General features: G+C 38.6%; 1 non-coding gene across 1 annotated transcript; it reads right to left on the bottom strand.

Moving 5' to 3' along the window:
• Nucleotides 1-590: 590 nt before the first annotated feature.
• LOC141716316 (small nucleolar RNA R71) lies at nt 591-697 on the bottom strand. The gene has a single exon (XR_012573029.1). It is a non-coding gene; the product is annotated as a small nucleolar RNA R71 (small nucleolar RNA).
• Between the last annotated feature and the right edge of the window lie 13,428 nt (nt 698-14,125).

The raw sequence follows: 14,125 nt of genomic DNA on the forward strand, positions 1-14,125 counted from the left end.
AACGCGTATACTTGCGTGTAATTTTAGCGTGTGTTTTTGCCCTAACAAGTTTTTTGCGCCGCTGCCAGGGACTCGGTGTTAATTTTTAGTTTATGTGCTTGACATCAGTGGTCGTTAAAGTTCACTGACTTGGAGTCTCTTACTTACAAGGTTTACTTTAGTCATGTATTTCAGGTACTCTAGTTATCATTGTGATAGGAGAACTAGTAGCAAATCCGAAAGCTTTGATGGATCATTCTCAACCGAAGATCAATTACATTCAGTCTAGCATTGTCACACCAGCCATTGCGGCTAATACTTTTGAAATCAAGGCTAGCACGATTCAGATGGTACAAAATGCAGTCCAGTTTGGGGGTTCTCCAATGGGAGATCCCAATATGCACATTAGGGATTTTATCGATATCTATGACACCTTCAATTTCTATAATGTTTCTGAAGATGCTGTGAAACTGAGACTGTTTCCATTCTCTCTGAGGGACAAGGCTAAGAGCTGGTTACATTCTCTACCAGCTGGTTCTATCACTACTTGGGAGGATCTTGCTCAAAAGTTTCTTACTAAATTCAAATTCTTCCATATGGCGAAGATTGCTGCACGCAGGAATGCTCTTACTCAATTTGCGCAGCAATCAAGAGAAACTCTATGTGAAGCTTGGGAGTGCTATAAGGAGATGCTTAGAAAGTGTCCTCGTCATGGCATGCTTGATTGGATGATCATAAATTGCTTCTATAACGGTTTGGGAGCACAGTCAAGACCCATGCTCGATGCAGCATCAGGTGGAGCATTATGGGCAAAGAGCTATGAGGAAGCTTATGATCTAATTAAATTGATGGCTGCTAATGAATATCAGAACCCAACTCAAAGACTACCTTAAGGAAAGGTAGCAGGAGTTCTTTATGTGGATACAACTACGACTATCACTGCTCAACTAAAGGCATTGTCTATGAAGATCGATTCTCTAGCTAACTATGGTGTTAATCAGATAGCCAGTATTTGTGAGCTGTGTGCAGGTTCACATGTGATGGAGCAATGCGCTATTTCTAGTGAATCGGCTCAGTTTGTGAGCAACTTTCAGAGATCACAACAACCAGTTCCAGCCACTTATCATCCTGACAACTAGAATCATCCTAACTTCAGCTGAAGCAAAAATCAGAGTACGATGCAACAACCTTATTAGCAGTATACAGTAAAGCAATTCAACCCTCCTGGTTTTCAACAACCGCAATATGCACCCAGAAAACAACTCCAACTTCAACAAAAAACTCATGGAGGTGAGGCTTATGTACAAAAACCAGGCTCTTATATGCGAAAGATAGGCTGTTTCTATTAAGACTCTGAAGAACCAAATAGGACAAATTGCTAATGCCTTATTGAATCGACCACCAGGAACGCTTCCTTGTGATACAGAAGCCAATCCAGTGAAGAGGGAAGTTAAAGAATAGGTGAACGAAATCACCTTGAGGTCTGGAAAGGTCACAAGCCCCCTAATTCAGCAAGATAAAGAGTCTGAAAATTCTGTCCAAAATGCAGGTGCGTCTGCACCCATGCCAATTCCATAAATTGAGATTGTAGCTGAAAAAGTGGTGCAGAAGGATGTTGAGGTGGAACTGAAGAAGAAAGCTATTGAAAGCAGTCCTCCTGAGGGTAATACAGGGGATAAACAGGTCTACCCACCTCCGCCATATCCTAAAAGGCTTCAAAAGCTTAAGTTCGACAAGCAATTTGCCAAGTTTTTGGAAGTTTTCGAGAAGCTGTATATCAACATACCTTTTGCTGAAGCTCTAGAACAGATGCCGAGCTATGCTAAGTTCATGAAAGGTATTCTATCTCAGAAGCTAAAACTTGAGGAGTTTGAAACTGTTGCTCTAACGGAAGAGTGCAATGCTGTGTTGTAACAGAAACTACCTCTTAAGCTTAAATATCCAGGAAGCTTCGTGATACCTTGCACCATTGGTAATCTGTCGTTCGATAAGGGTTTGTGTAACTTGGGAGCTATCATCAATCTGATGCCCTTGTCAGTTTTCAAGAAACTTGGACTACCTGATCCAAAAACTGTCAACATGTCTTTGTAGTTGGCTGATCGTTCCATCACTTATCCGCGAGGAGTAGTGGATGATATCTTGGTTAAAGTGGATAAGCTCATCTTCCCTGCTGATTTTGTCATTCTAGACTTTGAGGAGGATAAAAAGATTCCCATTATCTTGGGAAGACCATTCTTGGCTACAGGCCGAACTATGATTGATGTGCAAAAAGGAGAGCTTACGATGAAGATTCAAGATCAGAAGTTCATTTTTAGTGTGTTCAAGGCAATAAAGTTACCCATAGATAAAGAGCAGTGCTTTAAAGTAGAGTGGGCCGACTCTGTCATGAATTTGGAGCTTGAGCAATTACCAAAGTCAGATACCTTAGAGAGAGCCTTAATAGGGGAATCAGTTATTAAAGATGAAGAAGAAGCAGAGCAATTGCAGGTTTTGAATGCACCTTCGTGGAAGAGGAAGATAGATATGCCATTCGATTCTCTTGGGTTAACAGAGATGAAAATTTCTCAAGAATGTTTCGAGCTGTCTATTGAAGACACTCCCACACTTGGGATCAACCCGTTGCTATATCATTTGAGTTATGCATTTTTAGGTGCACCCCATAATAAGGGATTGGGATATATTTTTGATGATTTAGAGGGTGGCCAAACGGATCCTCCCGTGCCTACATAGGGTTCTTCTCATGCGCAGTAGGCAGTTGATAGGACCGGTGTTGGTGATGAGCAGTACAGGCGATGGACTAGGCGTATGGAGGCCATGCACGACATTCACATTCGTTTTACTATAGATCTGACACACGCTCTCGGTACTGTTGTTCAAGAAAGTAGTGTCGAGGTTGATTGGCCACCTAATCCTCCACCCGAAGAGGGTGATCCTCCCACTAACTAGGTAGCATGAAATCCTTATTATTACCTTCAATGAGGACATTGAAAATTTTAAGTTTGGGGGTGATAATGTAAGAATTAGTTTGTTGCATGTTCAGTTGTATTTCATTCATATTTTTGCATGATTGTTCATAGAGGACATATTTGTTTTTATGTTTATGTGAGCTCATTTTGTTGCATGTGCATGCATTTAACATGATCCCTTAGGTTGAGCTATTTTTGATTGATAAGTTGATGTTAATTTGAGTGCGATGATGAAAAATAGAGGGTTGTTTAAGTCTAATGAATTGATTTCCATGCCAGGGAAAAAAAATTCACAAGTCTTATAGGTTTTCTTTTGATCTAGATCATGATCATATTTGTTTATTTGTTGAGATTTAATCACTTGTTTATATCTAGAATTTTCGGTATTCTCGTAATGACGTAAAAACACCAAATTTTAATCTGGAGAAAAACATTGGATATCAATGCTAGTTGTGGCTAGGCATAAAATGGCTAGTAGCCGGCTCATATTTTATGAGTAGTCTGGGGTTGAATGAGATGGAGCAAAATACACTCGTTCAGAAATGAAAAAAAAAAGAAAAAAACAAAGAAAAAAAAATATGTGTTATGCATAATTGATCAAGAGTGAGCTCTTTAATACTCGAGTTATTAAGTTCTAGGGGACTTTGTGCCTAGTGACCTAAGGCTTTTATAGTCTGGGATCCGCTAACCTAACGCTCGCTATATGAGTATTATTGCATAAGTCTTTTGGGACCTCATTCATTGTACAATCAAATAAGCATCTTTGTTATGTCTTCAATAATAGCATGAAATGTTGTATAACTCTAGTAAGAAGGAGGTGTTGTGCGTCATTATGCGTTTAACGTCTATTCTGTTTATAAACTTGTGATTGTTTTGATAATAGATAAGTTATGGTTATTGATCTAGTTCCGAGAGTATATTTGTTAAGCATCCACACATGCACATTTTTGGTTTGTGAGTTGGTTTGTGGGGTTTATTCGAACTTTTTTTAAGTCGTTGCATTCTTAGAGGCATTGGCTTATTCAATTGGTTATGGTTATTCTGAGGGGATCGATTGCATTATTATTAGTTGCATTCATGTAGTTGCATTCATGCATTAGTTTTGTTTTGTAGTTTTTGAGTCTGTTTATGCTTGAGGACAAGCATCGATTCAAGTTTGGGGGTGTGATGAGTGGATTTTATATCTACTTGGAATGCTTCATTACAAGCTTAAGTTGGTATTTTGGACTCAAGTTGTTGGTATTTTCGATATGTTTCTGTGCTATTATATTTCAGGCATCAGTTAAATGAAGAAAGGAGCTTTTCAAGGAAATATGCTGAAAAGAGCTAAGAATTGGAACCCTAAGCCATTCTCAAGTTGAAGAGAATTCGTTAGCTTCGCGTGGGCAGTTAAATCGCCTAGTTCTGACGAGCATAACTCAAGGTACGGCCAAAAGAAGAATCAACTAGAAAAATCCAGAAACCCTGCGCGACCGCCCCCAAATCTAGCGCACCTGCACCGAATTTCTTCCAAAAAACTGTTATTCCCTAACAATATAACAAGAATTACAGAAGGGGGATTGAATGTACACACCAGAGATATATATATATATATATCATAATGAGAATGTTGGATTTTTAATCGCAGCGGGGCATGGCAAAACACTTTTACACATATAAAATCCAAATAAAAGCATATAAATCATGGTAAAAACATAGGGATCGAATCTAACCTTTAAAATAATTCGGAGACAACGATCAGAGATCCTTAGCAGTTGCTCCTCAAGTGTGAAGCACTCCACCGGTATCCACCAAGAAAACGATGTTAAGGAGGAGGAAGGAGGTGGAGAGAATTGGGTTTTCCAAACTTTTTGGGTTTTTGGGGTTCGAATGAAAATAGGGTCTATAATAGTATATTTATAGGCAAAATTTTCAGCTGAAATTTTCCCATAAATAATATTATTATTATCCCATTTATTATTCTCATTAATAATTAAAACACCTTTTAATTATTAATCCTTTTTCTAAACACTTTAGAAATAATTCTCTCTCTTGATTTAATTTCCAAAAATTAAATCCTTTAATTAATAATATTAAGAACTTTTCTTAATTTAATTTATAATCAATTAAATCTCATTTAATCAATTATTAAATTTGCCAATTAATTATTTATTTCATAAATAAATAATTATCATCCATTATTAATTAATTCCTCCACCATTAAATCATTCTCTTTTTATGGTGTGACCCTGTAGGTTCAATATTAAGCCGGTAGTAGAAATAAATAATAATAAAACTATTTTATCATTATTTATATAAATTCTCTAATTTATTAAATATGATTAATTAATTAATCACATTTATTCTACATCATGAGGGATACTTCTCAGCATATCGCGACTATCCGGATAATATGAATTCACTGCTTAGAATACCAAGAACCTATTCAGTGAATAGTTACCATACAATAAACTCCTTCTACCCTACAATGTCCCGATTAAATACAAGGCATGGATCTCGTGTCAAGCCTATCTAATTCAATCACTTGCTTACCATTTACTATGCTTAGTTTTATGTAAATTAGAAACTCCTTTCTAATTTCATTCACTCTGGCCAGAGATTCCTGAACTAGCATAAGTGGATCAGCCTTGAACATTCGCTTCCTTCACTGGAAGGGGTAGATCATTTATTGATCATACACTATCTTCGTGTATAAATTCCTATACCCAGTAGAGCCTTAATAATTGTCCCTGGAGACTAAGAACTAAACCAAAGCATAGTTCAGTGTACACAAGATGACTATGATGACCTTAAGTCTAAGGATACTTGTACAACTATCACTATGTGAACAACTGCTGACACGTGAGTGAACTCCATCAGTTGTTCAGCTGGGCGACTCATGTTCAGTGAACTTATTCTATAATAAGCACATACATACTAGCTATAGTGTCACCACATAAATGTCTATGAGAACAGACATCCTTCATAATGAAGCAAGCATAGTATGTACCGATCTTTGCGGATTATTAATTACCAGTTAGTAATCCTACGACCAGGAACTATTTAAGTTTAGAGTTATCATCTTTTAGGTCTCACTATTATGATCTCATCATAATCCATAAAAAGCTTTACTCTAAACTATGGTATATCTTATTTAAACACTTAAATAGATAAAGCCCGTAATAAAAACAAAACAAGTCTTTTATTAATATCAATGAAATCAAAACAGATTACATAAAAGTTATTCCTAAATCCTCATACATGATTGGACTTGGGACATATTCCTTTCAATCTCCCACTTGTACTAAAGCCAATGTAATAACCCCCAAAATTTTCAACTTTTTGTAACCCTTATGAATAGTGTTTTAGCTGAATGAGAAAACTTTTCATGCCACACTATATAGGGGTTCTGTTATGGATATTCTGAGATTTTATTAGTACTCTTTATGGTATATAAGTATATATAAAGATCGTCAGAATCCAATTCCGAACACTTTGATTTTTTCCCAGAAATCCACTAGATACGGAAAGAATTGAGTATAAGGTAACAGGATAAAAAGGATTAAATTAAAGGATTATAAGAGAGGATCATAAAAGGAATATAATATATTGAGGAAGGTTAAGGGAACCTAAGTAATAAGATCCCGGGTATGATCCCTCAAACGATAAACGAAAACGAAAGTTAAGCGAACCGTATAACAGATCAGCGGTCATTAGGCAAACAATTAGGAAGTTAATCAAAGGGATTAGAGAGGATGATGTCACCCAACCAATGAGAAGAGGACAAGGAGGGAAAGATGACATCATAGCATGACATAAGCATGACATGGGAAGGAAGGAGATGTGGTGGATTATTAACCACACAAAATCAAGGGCAAATAGGTAATTTACTAAAACAAAAACAAAGCTACAACCAACCAAGCCAAATAATTCATTCTTCATCAAAACAAAAAAAACCAAGGCATTATTTCTTCATTGCTCTCGGCTTTTACTATTGCAAAGGAAGAAGAAATTCAAAACTCAAGATCAAGGCTTCCTAAATTGGTAAGATAATTCCCTAGTATTCCTTATGCATAGTTATGGCTATATTATGAGTTTAAGCCACCAATTCATTCTCTATCTTCTCCAAGAAATCAATGAAGAAGACAATGAATAGTGATTTCAAGGTTTTAACTTGATTTTTTCTTGCTTTTCCTTTAAGATCCAAGCTTTCCTAAGACTCCTCAAGGCATCCTAAGGCTTCCTAGCTACTCACACCACTTCAAGGAAGGTATATCATCTCCAAACCCTAGCTTTAATTTGTGTATTAGGTTGATTTTGGTTGTTAGAATAAAGAGTAGCTTGAAACTTGTTTGTTTAAGAGTTTGGGTTGGAATGGTGGTGATTGATTTGTTGAAATCTTAAGATTTGGTTAAAGAATGTAGTATAGTTTAAATTCAAGTTTTAGGAGTAAGTAAATGGATTATAATGAGTTGGTTTGGGGCTGTTGTAATGTATTTTGGATGGAGTTTTGATTGGGGTTGAATTGTGGTTGTTTTGAGTTGGTTTAAATTTGGGAAATCGCGTAAACATAGCCGTCGTAATGTCCGATTTACTTTAGACTGCTTTTGTTCATAACATTAGGACCCGATAACCCCCTGCTAGATGTTGACCATTGCCATGTTTAGATAGCTCATGTTACGAGCTTCGTTTTGATATGTAGTTCGTTTGATTCCGATATACGGTTTAGGAGAAACGACCGTTTTAAGTAACAGCGTTTCGCGAACAAAACTTTTCCCCTCGCCTTACTTTGAAACATTGGTTAAAGACCAAAAAGGGTTAATTAATGTATGAAACAATTTTGGTAAGAGTGTTAGGCAGTTGGTAAGACACTCGCGAAGGAATCGCCTTAAAGCTCATAATGGTTAAATTATTAAAAATGGTGGAGCCGAGGGTACTCGAGTGACTTAAGAGAATCAGTAAGCGCAAAACAAGCGTTAGAGTCTAAGTTAGTTAAAGTATAGATTTACAAGTGACTTTGGTTTAATTCCAACTTATTTGTTGTTTATAGGTTACCAGACTCGTCCCGAGCCTTTTATCACCCCCAGTCGCTCAGGCAAGTTTTCTATCCGTTATACTGTTGTTGTGATGTATATGTGTATATGCATGATCTTGCTATAAATGCATATTTGTTATTAGCAAATTCTTGCGATATATTGTAGCATGTGATATGGTACATATGCATGCCTGTTTCGTATTCTTGCCATATATATATATCTGTTGGTTCAAGTTGATAATACCTATGCTAGAGAATAGCGGTAAATTGCATATACCCTTAGTATAGGGACCCAAAGGTGAAAACATTTTCTAAAACCGGGAGTTGAGGATCCCGAGTAGATTTGATATATATATATTTATATATATATATGGTTATAGTTTTCAAAACTATTAATCGAATAAGGTTTATTCGATAACTTTATTTTATTAATGAATATTATTTGAGTATTCATTCGAGGGCTTATGACTCAGTTTATTTTATTAAATGAATATTATTCAAATATTCATCCGAGGACTTATGACTCCTTTATTTTATTATTGAATATTATTTCAAATATTCATCCGAGGACTTATGACTCCTTTATTTATTATTGAATATTATTTGAATATTCATTTGAGGATGTATGACTCCTTTATTTTATTTAATGTATATTATTTATAATATTAATTCGAGGTATTATGACTCCGCTTATTATTTATTAATATTCTTTATTTTATTAAAGAATAATGTTCGATAATCAAACTTACTTTTGATATTCAAATAAAGATATTACTTTTGTATAAGTATATCTTTGATTATTTATTATTCATTTCAAGTATAAGTTTTAAAACTTCTACTTCAATTATTTTTATAAAGATTATTCTTTATGGGAATATTATTTAAATAATAATATTCAGATATTTTCTAATATATTGGGACTGATTTATTTTGTTAAATCAGCATCACTCCAAACATTCTTAAAAATGTTTTGCGAGTCTTCAAAATGATTTTTAAAAGTTAGAGCGGATCCTAAAACTCATTTTTATATTTAAGATCCTCCTTTCGAAGGGGATTTAAATACTCGCTCAAAACCTGAGGGATCCGGCTCTGTGGTGTGTTTTATATTCGCAACAAGGTTGCTGTTTTGATAAATGAATTGATTACTTACCCAACACTCGGGAAGTAAAATTCTTGGAACAAGTTAATCCATTAACAGGCATCGCCTGGGAAATATCGGTGAGTTCTCCTTTCCAACTAGATACGACTTCTTGGTGGAGCCGTATCAACAAGTTTCTACTTGGGGAAAGTGGGGACGGGCTTTACGTTTCAGAGTCATGGATTTCATCTGAACTAGGAGTGGTGTAAGTGGCCGAGTAGCGCCGGCCCAGCCTTATTATATTGGCCCAAATGGCCTGGAAGTTCCGCTAAGGCGGTCCATTCCTTAGGAGTTCAGTGTTCGGTTGACAAGTAAATTCGACAGGTTCTCCTCTACATGTAGAAAATGGTGGGGTTGTACTACTACGACTGATCATCGTAAGTGGTCTTCCTGGCGCGACAAACTCCCGTAATGAGTTCATCATCCATTTGGATAATTCTGCAACACTACCCGTAGCATTTCGATCGAAAGGCTACGAATGGGTGGTTGCCGAAGCATTGACAGGGTCAAACAGTTTTATTGGTGTATCCATTGAATGAAGTATCTCGTAATTTCATTTCTTTTCAAAATATTTCAAAGATCAAATATTTTCAAGTTTTATTTGTGGTCTCATCTATGGGATGACCTCGTGAATCTTATTATACTTTGAACAGTAGTAGTTCAAGTAGATTTCTAAAAATGGCATAAGTATAGTGAAGTAATTGGTAACTTCATCTTCTTTTAAAACTTATATCCAGTAAGTAATTACCTTACACATGATAAAGGATTCTAGTAAGTATCCATTTAGATACTTGTATTATTGTTATCACTATCTATTATCTTGCGAGCTGTAAGGCTCACTCTTGCTTTATTTCTTCATCACACAACAACAGTTAGGAAAGATGGCCAGACTCCAGCAGACCCAGCGCAAGCGCGTGGGAAGCGTCCCGCGTCTTCCCGTTAATGTTGTAGCTGCTATAGCTGCAGAGGTAGATCTATTGGTAGATCAGGCATTCTACTTTTGAGAATCAATTATGTATAATTATAACTTGTGGCAGATAATGGCAATTAACTGTAAATTTATCAAGTAATCATTTTGGGTTGTAATAACTTTTAATTGTGGATTCAAAGACTGGTTCTTATTTCAATTTCATCTCTGAGACTATAACGGGTGGTGGTGTGTGTTAGTGTGGGGTCACAGCTTGAGGTTATTTATTATTAATTAAGTGAAGTGATATTGTGGAAAGAAAGACCGTGACGACCCGGATCCCTGACCCCGGATCTGGGGGTGTTACAGAAATGGTATCAGAGCTAAGCGTTATAAACCTCAGAGATGATTCGACGATATAATAACAAACTCACAAAGATAATAAGAACTCTTGCCAAGTTCATGGTCGGACTACTTAAAGTAGTACTGACAGTTAAAACCCTTACGGGAACCCTTATAAGTATCATGATAGTAACTTAGCTCGTTTAATGTGTAGGCGCCTGAGATAGAGGACCCTGAGATGTTCGAGCGTGAGCATGATGAGGCACTGCTAGATGTTGAGGATCAGGAGGAGCCTGAGATGGAGGAGGATGAGGAGGACCCCTCAGAGGAGTCAGAGACGGAGGTCATTGCTATTTCAGATGAGGAGGACCCCTCAGAGGAGTCAGAGACAGAGGTCATTGCTATTCCAGATGAGGAGGACCCGGATGAGGTCCCAGTAGCTGAGGAGCGTGTCGGACCTATGGTAGTGTATGCTGGTACCCCTTTACCCACACTTCCGGTGGTCAGAGCTCCTACCCCTCCACCACTATCTTGGATCCCCTATGATGACAGCTCAGAGACCCATACTTCCGAGCCTAGGCAGACTGAGGAGGCGCCCCCAGCGGCTCCGGATTCACCAACTCTCGACCCTGCCCACAGGCAGTCTTTGTTAGCCCATGGCTATGTTCAGGATGTACTAAGGACCCGAGTGGCTGTTGCTGAGGCCCGACTGGATGAGGCCAGGAGGGAGTTGGATGCGGAGAGGGCGGGTAGGCGTACCCGAGCTTATGAGACTAGGGCTTCTATACCCCGATCCTTGAGGAGGGAGCTTACGGGGATAGAGCTCACGTCCCGAGCGAGACTCAGATCTCTCCTGGGGGACAGGCATGGTAGGATCTCCAGGCGGCAGGCCGACTATATCTTCCGTCGTGCGATGGAAAGGGTATGGGAGCTGACCCGCTCCGGTGTGTGATTCAGGATTGACGATGGAATAGTCTAGTTGTCTAGTTAGCCGAGGCCTTAGTAAGAGCCAATTTTCCGGGATAGTTGACTTGTATATAGCATCCCTTTTTCTGACTAGACAGATAGACTCTTGTGTATCACTTTTGGGACAGATGGCTATAGAACTGTTGTACTTTTGACCAGATCAAACTATGTATTTCTCGCATTATGTATATATTTGTTTCCTTTCGGTTCAGTTCCTTAGTGACGAGATCACTGTTTTTATCATTATTATTACTGCACTTCGTATTAGAACTGTCATAAAATAATAGAATTGCGATATATGTTCTCCCCATTATAAGAGCTGTGCAAGGCATAATCTTGTATATGATTGTGACCTAACGTTGAACTTCCCAATTTTTTTTATTATTATCAGTATCATGCCGCCAAGAAAGATTGGAACTAGGGCGAACCCTGGATCTGAGGACCAGGGAAGCCATAATCAGGACAATAGAAACCAGGAACACAGTGAAGAGGAAGATGAGGATTATGTGGAACAGGATGACTCCCTGTATGAAGAGGAAGAGGAAACATATGATGTTGAGGGATTTGAGATAGAGGCTAAGAAGGAGAAACTGAGGTTGAGCAACCAATACCAAACCCAGGCATGGATCCTATGGGCCAGTTCATGCAACTCCTAAGGCAGAACTTGGAATGTCAACCCAACCCACCCCCTCAAGGAAATAACAATGTTGTGGCAAACTCTTTCAGGGCTTTTAAGTCCCTTAAGCCCCCTGAGTTCCACAGATCAGCCGACCCAGTTGAGGCAAGGGCATGGTTAAAGGAAATGGAGAAATCCTTTGAGATTCTGAGTATCGATGAGGCACAGAAAACTGTATTTGCTACCTACCTTCTGAAAGAAGAAGCCAACTACTGGTGGGAGGCCAAGAAAAACATGGAGGCAGATGCTATTATAACCTGGGAGAGGTTTAGTCAGTTATTTCTGGGAAAGTATTTTTCGAGGTTTATGGAAAACCAGATGGAGCTCAAGTTCTTGGAGCTAAAGCAGAATAATTTATCTATAGCAGAGTACGAAGCGAAATTTACTGAGTTATCAAGGTTTGTGCCGGAGTTTGTGAGCACCGAGGAAAAGAAAGCTAGGAGGTTTCAGCAGGGACTGAAACCGTGGATTCAGAATAGGGTGGCAATCCTTGAGCTTATGGACTATGCCACTCTGGTGCAAAAGGCAATGATTGTAGAAGCCGGAAGTGAACAGATGCAGAAGGAAAGAGAGAAGAAGGGAATAAAGAGGAAAAGTATGAGCATGGGTGGGGGTTCAGCAGGAAGGAGCTTCCCAACTAGATTTAATTGAGGAGCAGTGTCCCTACCGGGAAAGAACACTGGGTTTAAGCGGCCAATGAGCATGAATGTGAGCCAGAGCGGCCAGAAGTCAAGAATGTCCTATTCCAACCAGTCTCGACCCCCACTTCCAGCCTGTAACACTTGTGGAAGAATGCATTCCGGGGAATGTAAAGGAAAGCCAGTAACCTGCTTTAAGTATGGGCAAGTGGGCCACTATTCTCACAAATGCCCTTCGTCAGCCTCTGCCGTCATTCCAACCACCAATTGTCATCAGTGTGGACGCCCGGGTCATTGGAAGAGGGAATGCCCAATGAACAAACCAGCAGCTTCAGGAGCTAGCAGGGCTGCCTCCAATAAGCCACCTACTGCAAGGACTTTCAACACGACAGTCCAGGATGCTATGAAAGATTCAGATGTGATAGCAGGTACCCTTTCTCTAAATTCAGTCAGTGCAAACATTTTATTTGATTCGGGAGCAACTAAATCTTTTATATCAAAGGACCTTGCGCGTAAGTTAAGACTTAAGGCTGAACCCTTGAAAGAACCCTTACAAGTAGAAATAGCCAATCATGAGATTATTCCTGTTAACCAGATTCACCCCGCCTGTGAGATAGGCATAGGGGAGCAATCTTTTAGTGTTGATCTGATTCCTTTTAAATTAGGGGAACTTGATGTAATTTTGGGAATGGACTGGCTATCTAGCAATGATGCTCAGATAGACTATAAAGGGAAGAAAGTTAAGTTAAATATCCCAGGGAAGAAAGAAGTTATATTTAGAGGAAAGAGGCAGACGCAGAAATTTTTGACTATGGCCCAGGCCAGAAGGATGCTACGAAAAGGAAACGAGGCTTACCTAGCCTATGTGGTAGACACGCAGAAGGAGGTGCCCAACTTACAAGATATTCCGGTAGTCAACGAATTTGAAGACGTATTCCCACAAGACCTTCCGGGATTACCACCCGATAGAGTGATTGAATTTGCTATTGAATTGGCCCCCGGGACGGCGCCAGTTTCAAAAGCACCTTACCGGTTAGCCCCGTTAGAAATGAAGGAATTAGCTATCCAATTGCAGGAACTCTTGGATAAGGGTATGATAAGACCCAGTGTGTCTCCGTGGGGAGCACCAGTTTTATTTGTTAAGAAGAAAGATGGGAGCATGAGGCTGTGCATCAATTATCGAGAGTTGAACAAGCTAACCATAAAGAACAGGTACCCATTACCTAAAATAGACGATCTGTTCGACCAGCTAAAGGATGCTGTTTATTTTTCCAAGATCGACCTAAGAACTGGATATCACCAACTAAAGATTAAACCCGAAGATATTTCCAAGACAGCATTCCGTACCAGATATGGGCATTATGAGTTCTTGGTAATGTCCTTTGGATTAACCAATGCCCCAGCGGCTTTCATGGATTTAATGAATAGAGTATTTAAGAAATACTTGGACAAGTGTGTGATAGTTTTTATCGATGATATTTTGATTTACTCAAGGACTG

Source organism: Apium graveolens, chromosome 3 (assembly GCF_009905375.1).
Source record: "Apium graveolens cultivar Ventura chromosome 3, ASM990537v1, whole genome shotgun sequence".
In the NCBI taxonomy this organism is placed as follows: Eukaryota; Viridiplantae; Streptophyta; class Magnoliopsida; order Apiales; family Apiaceae; genus Apium; species Apium graveolens.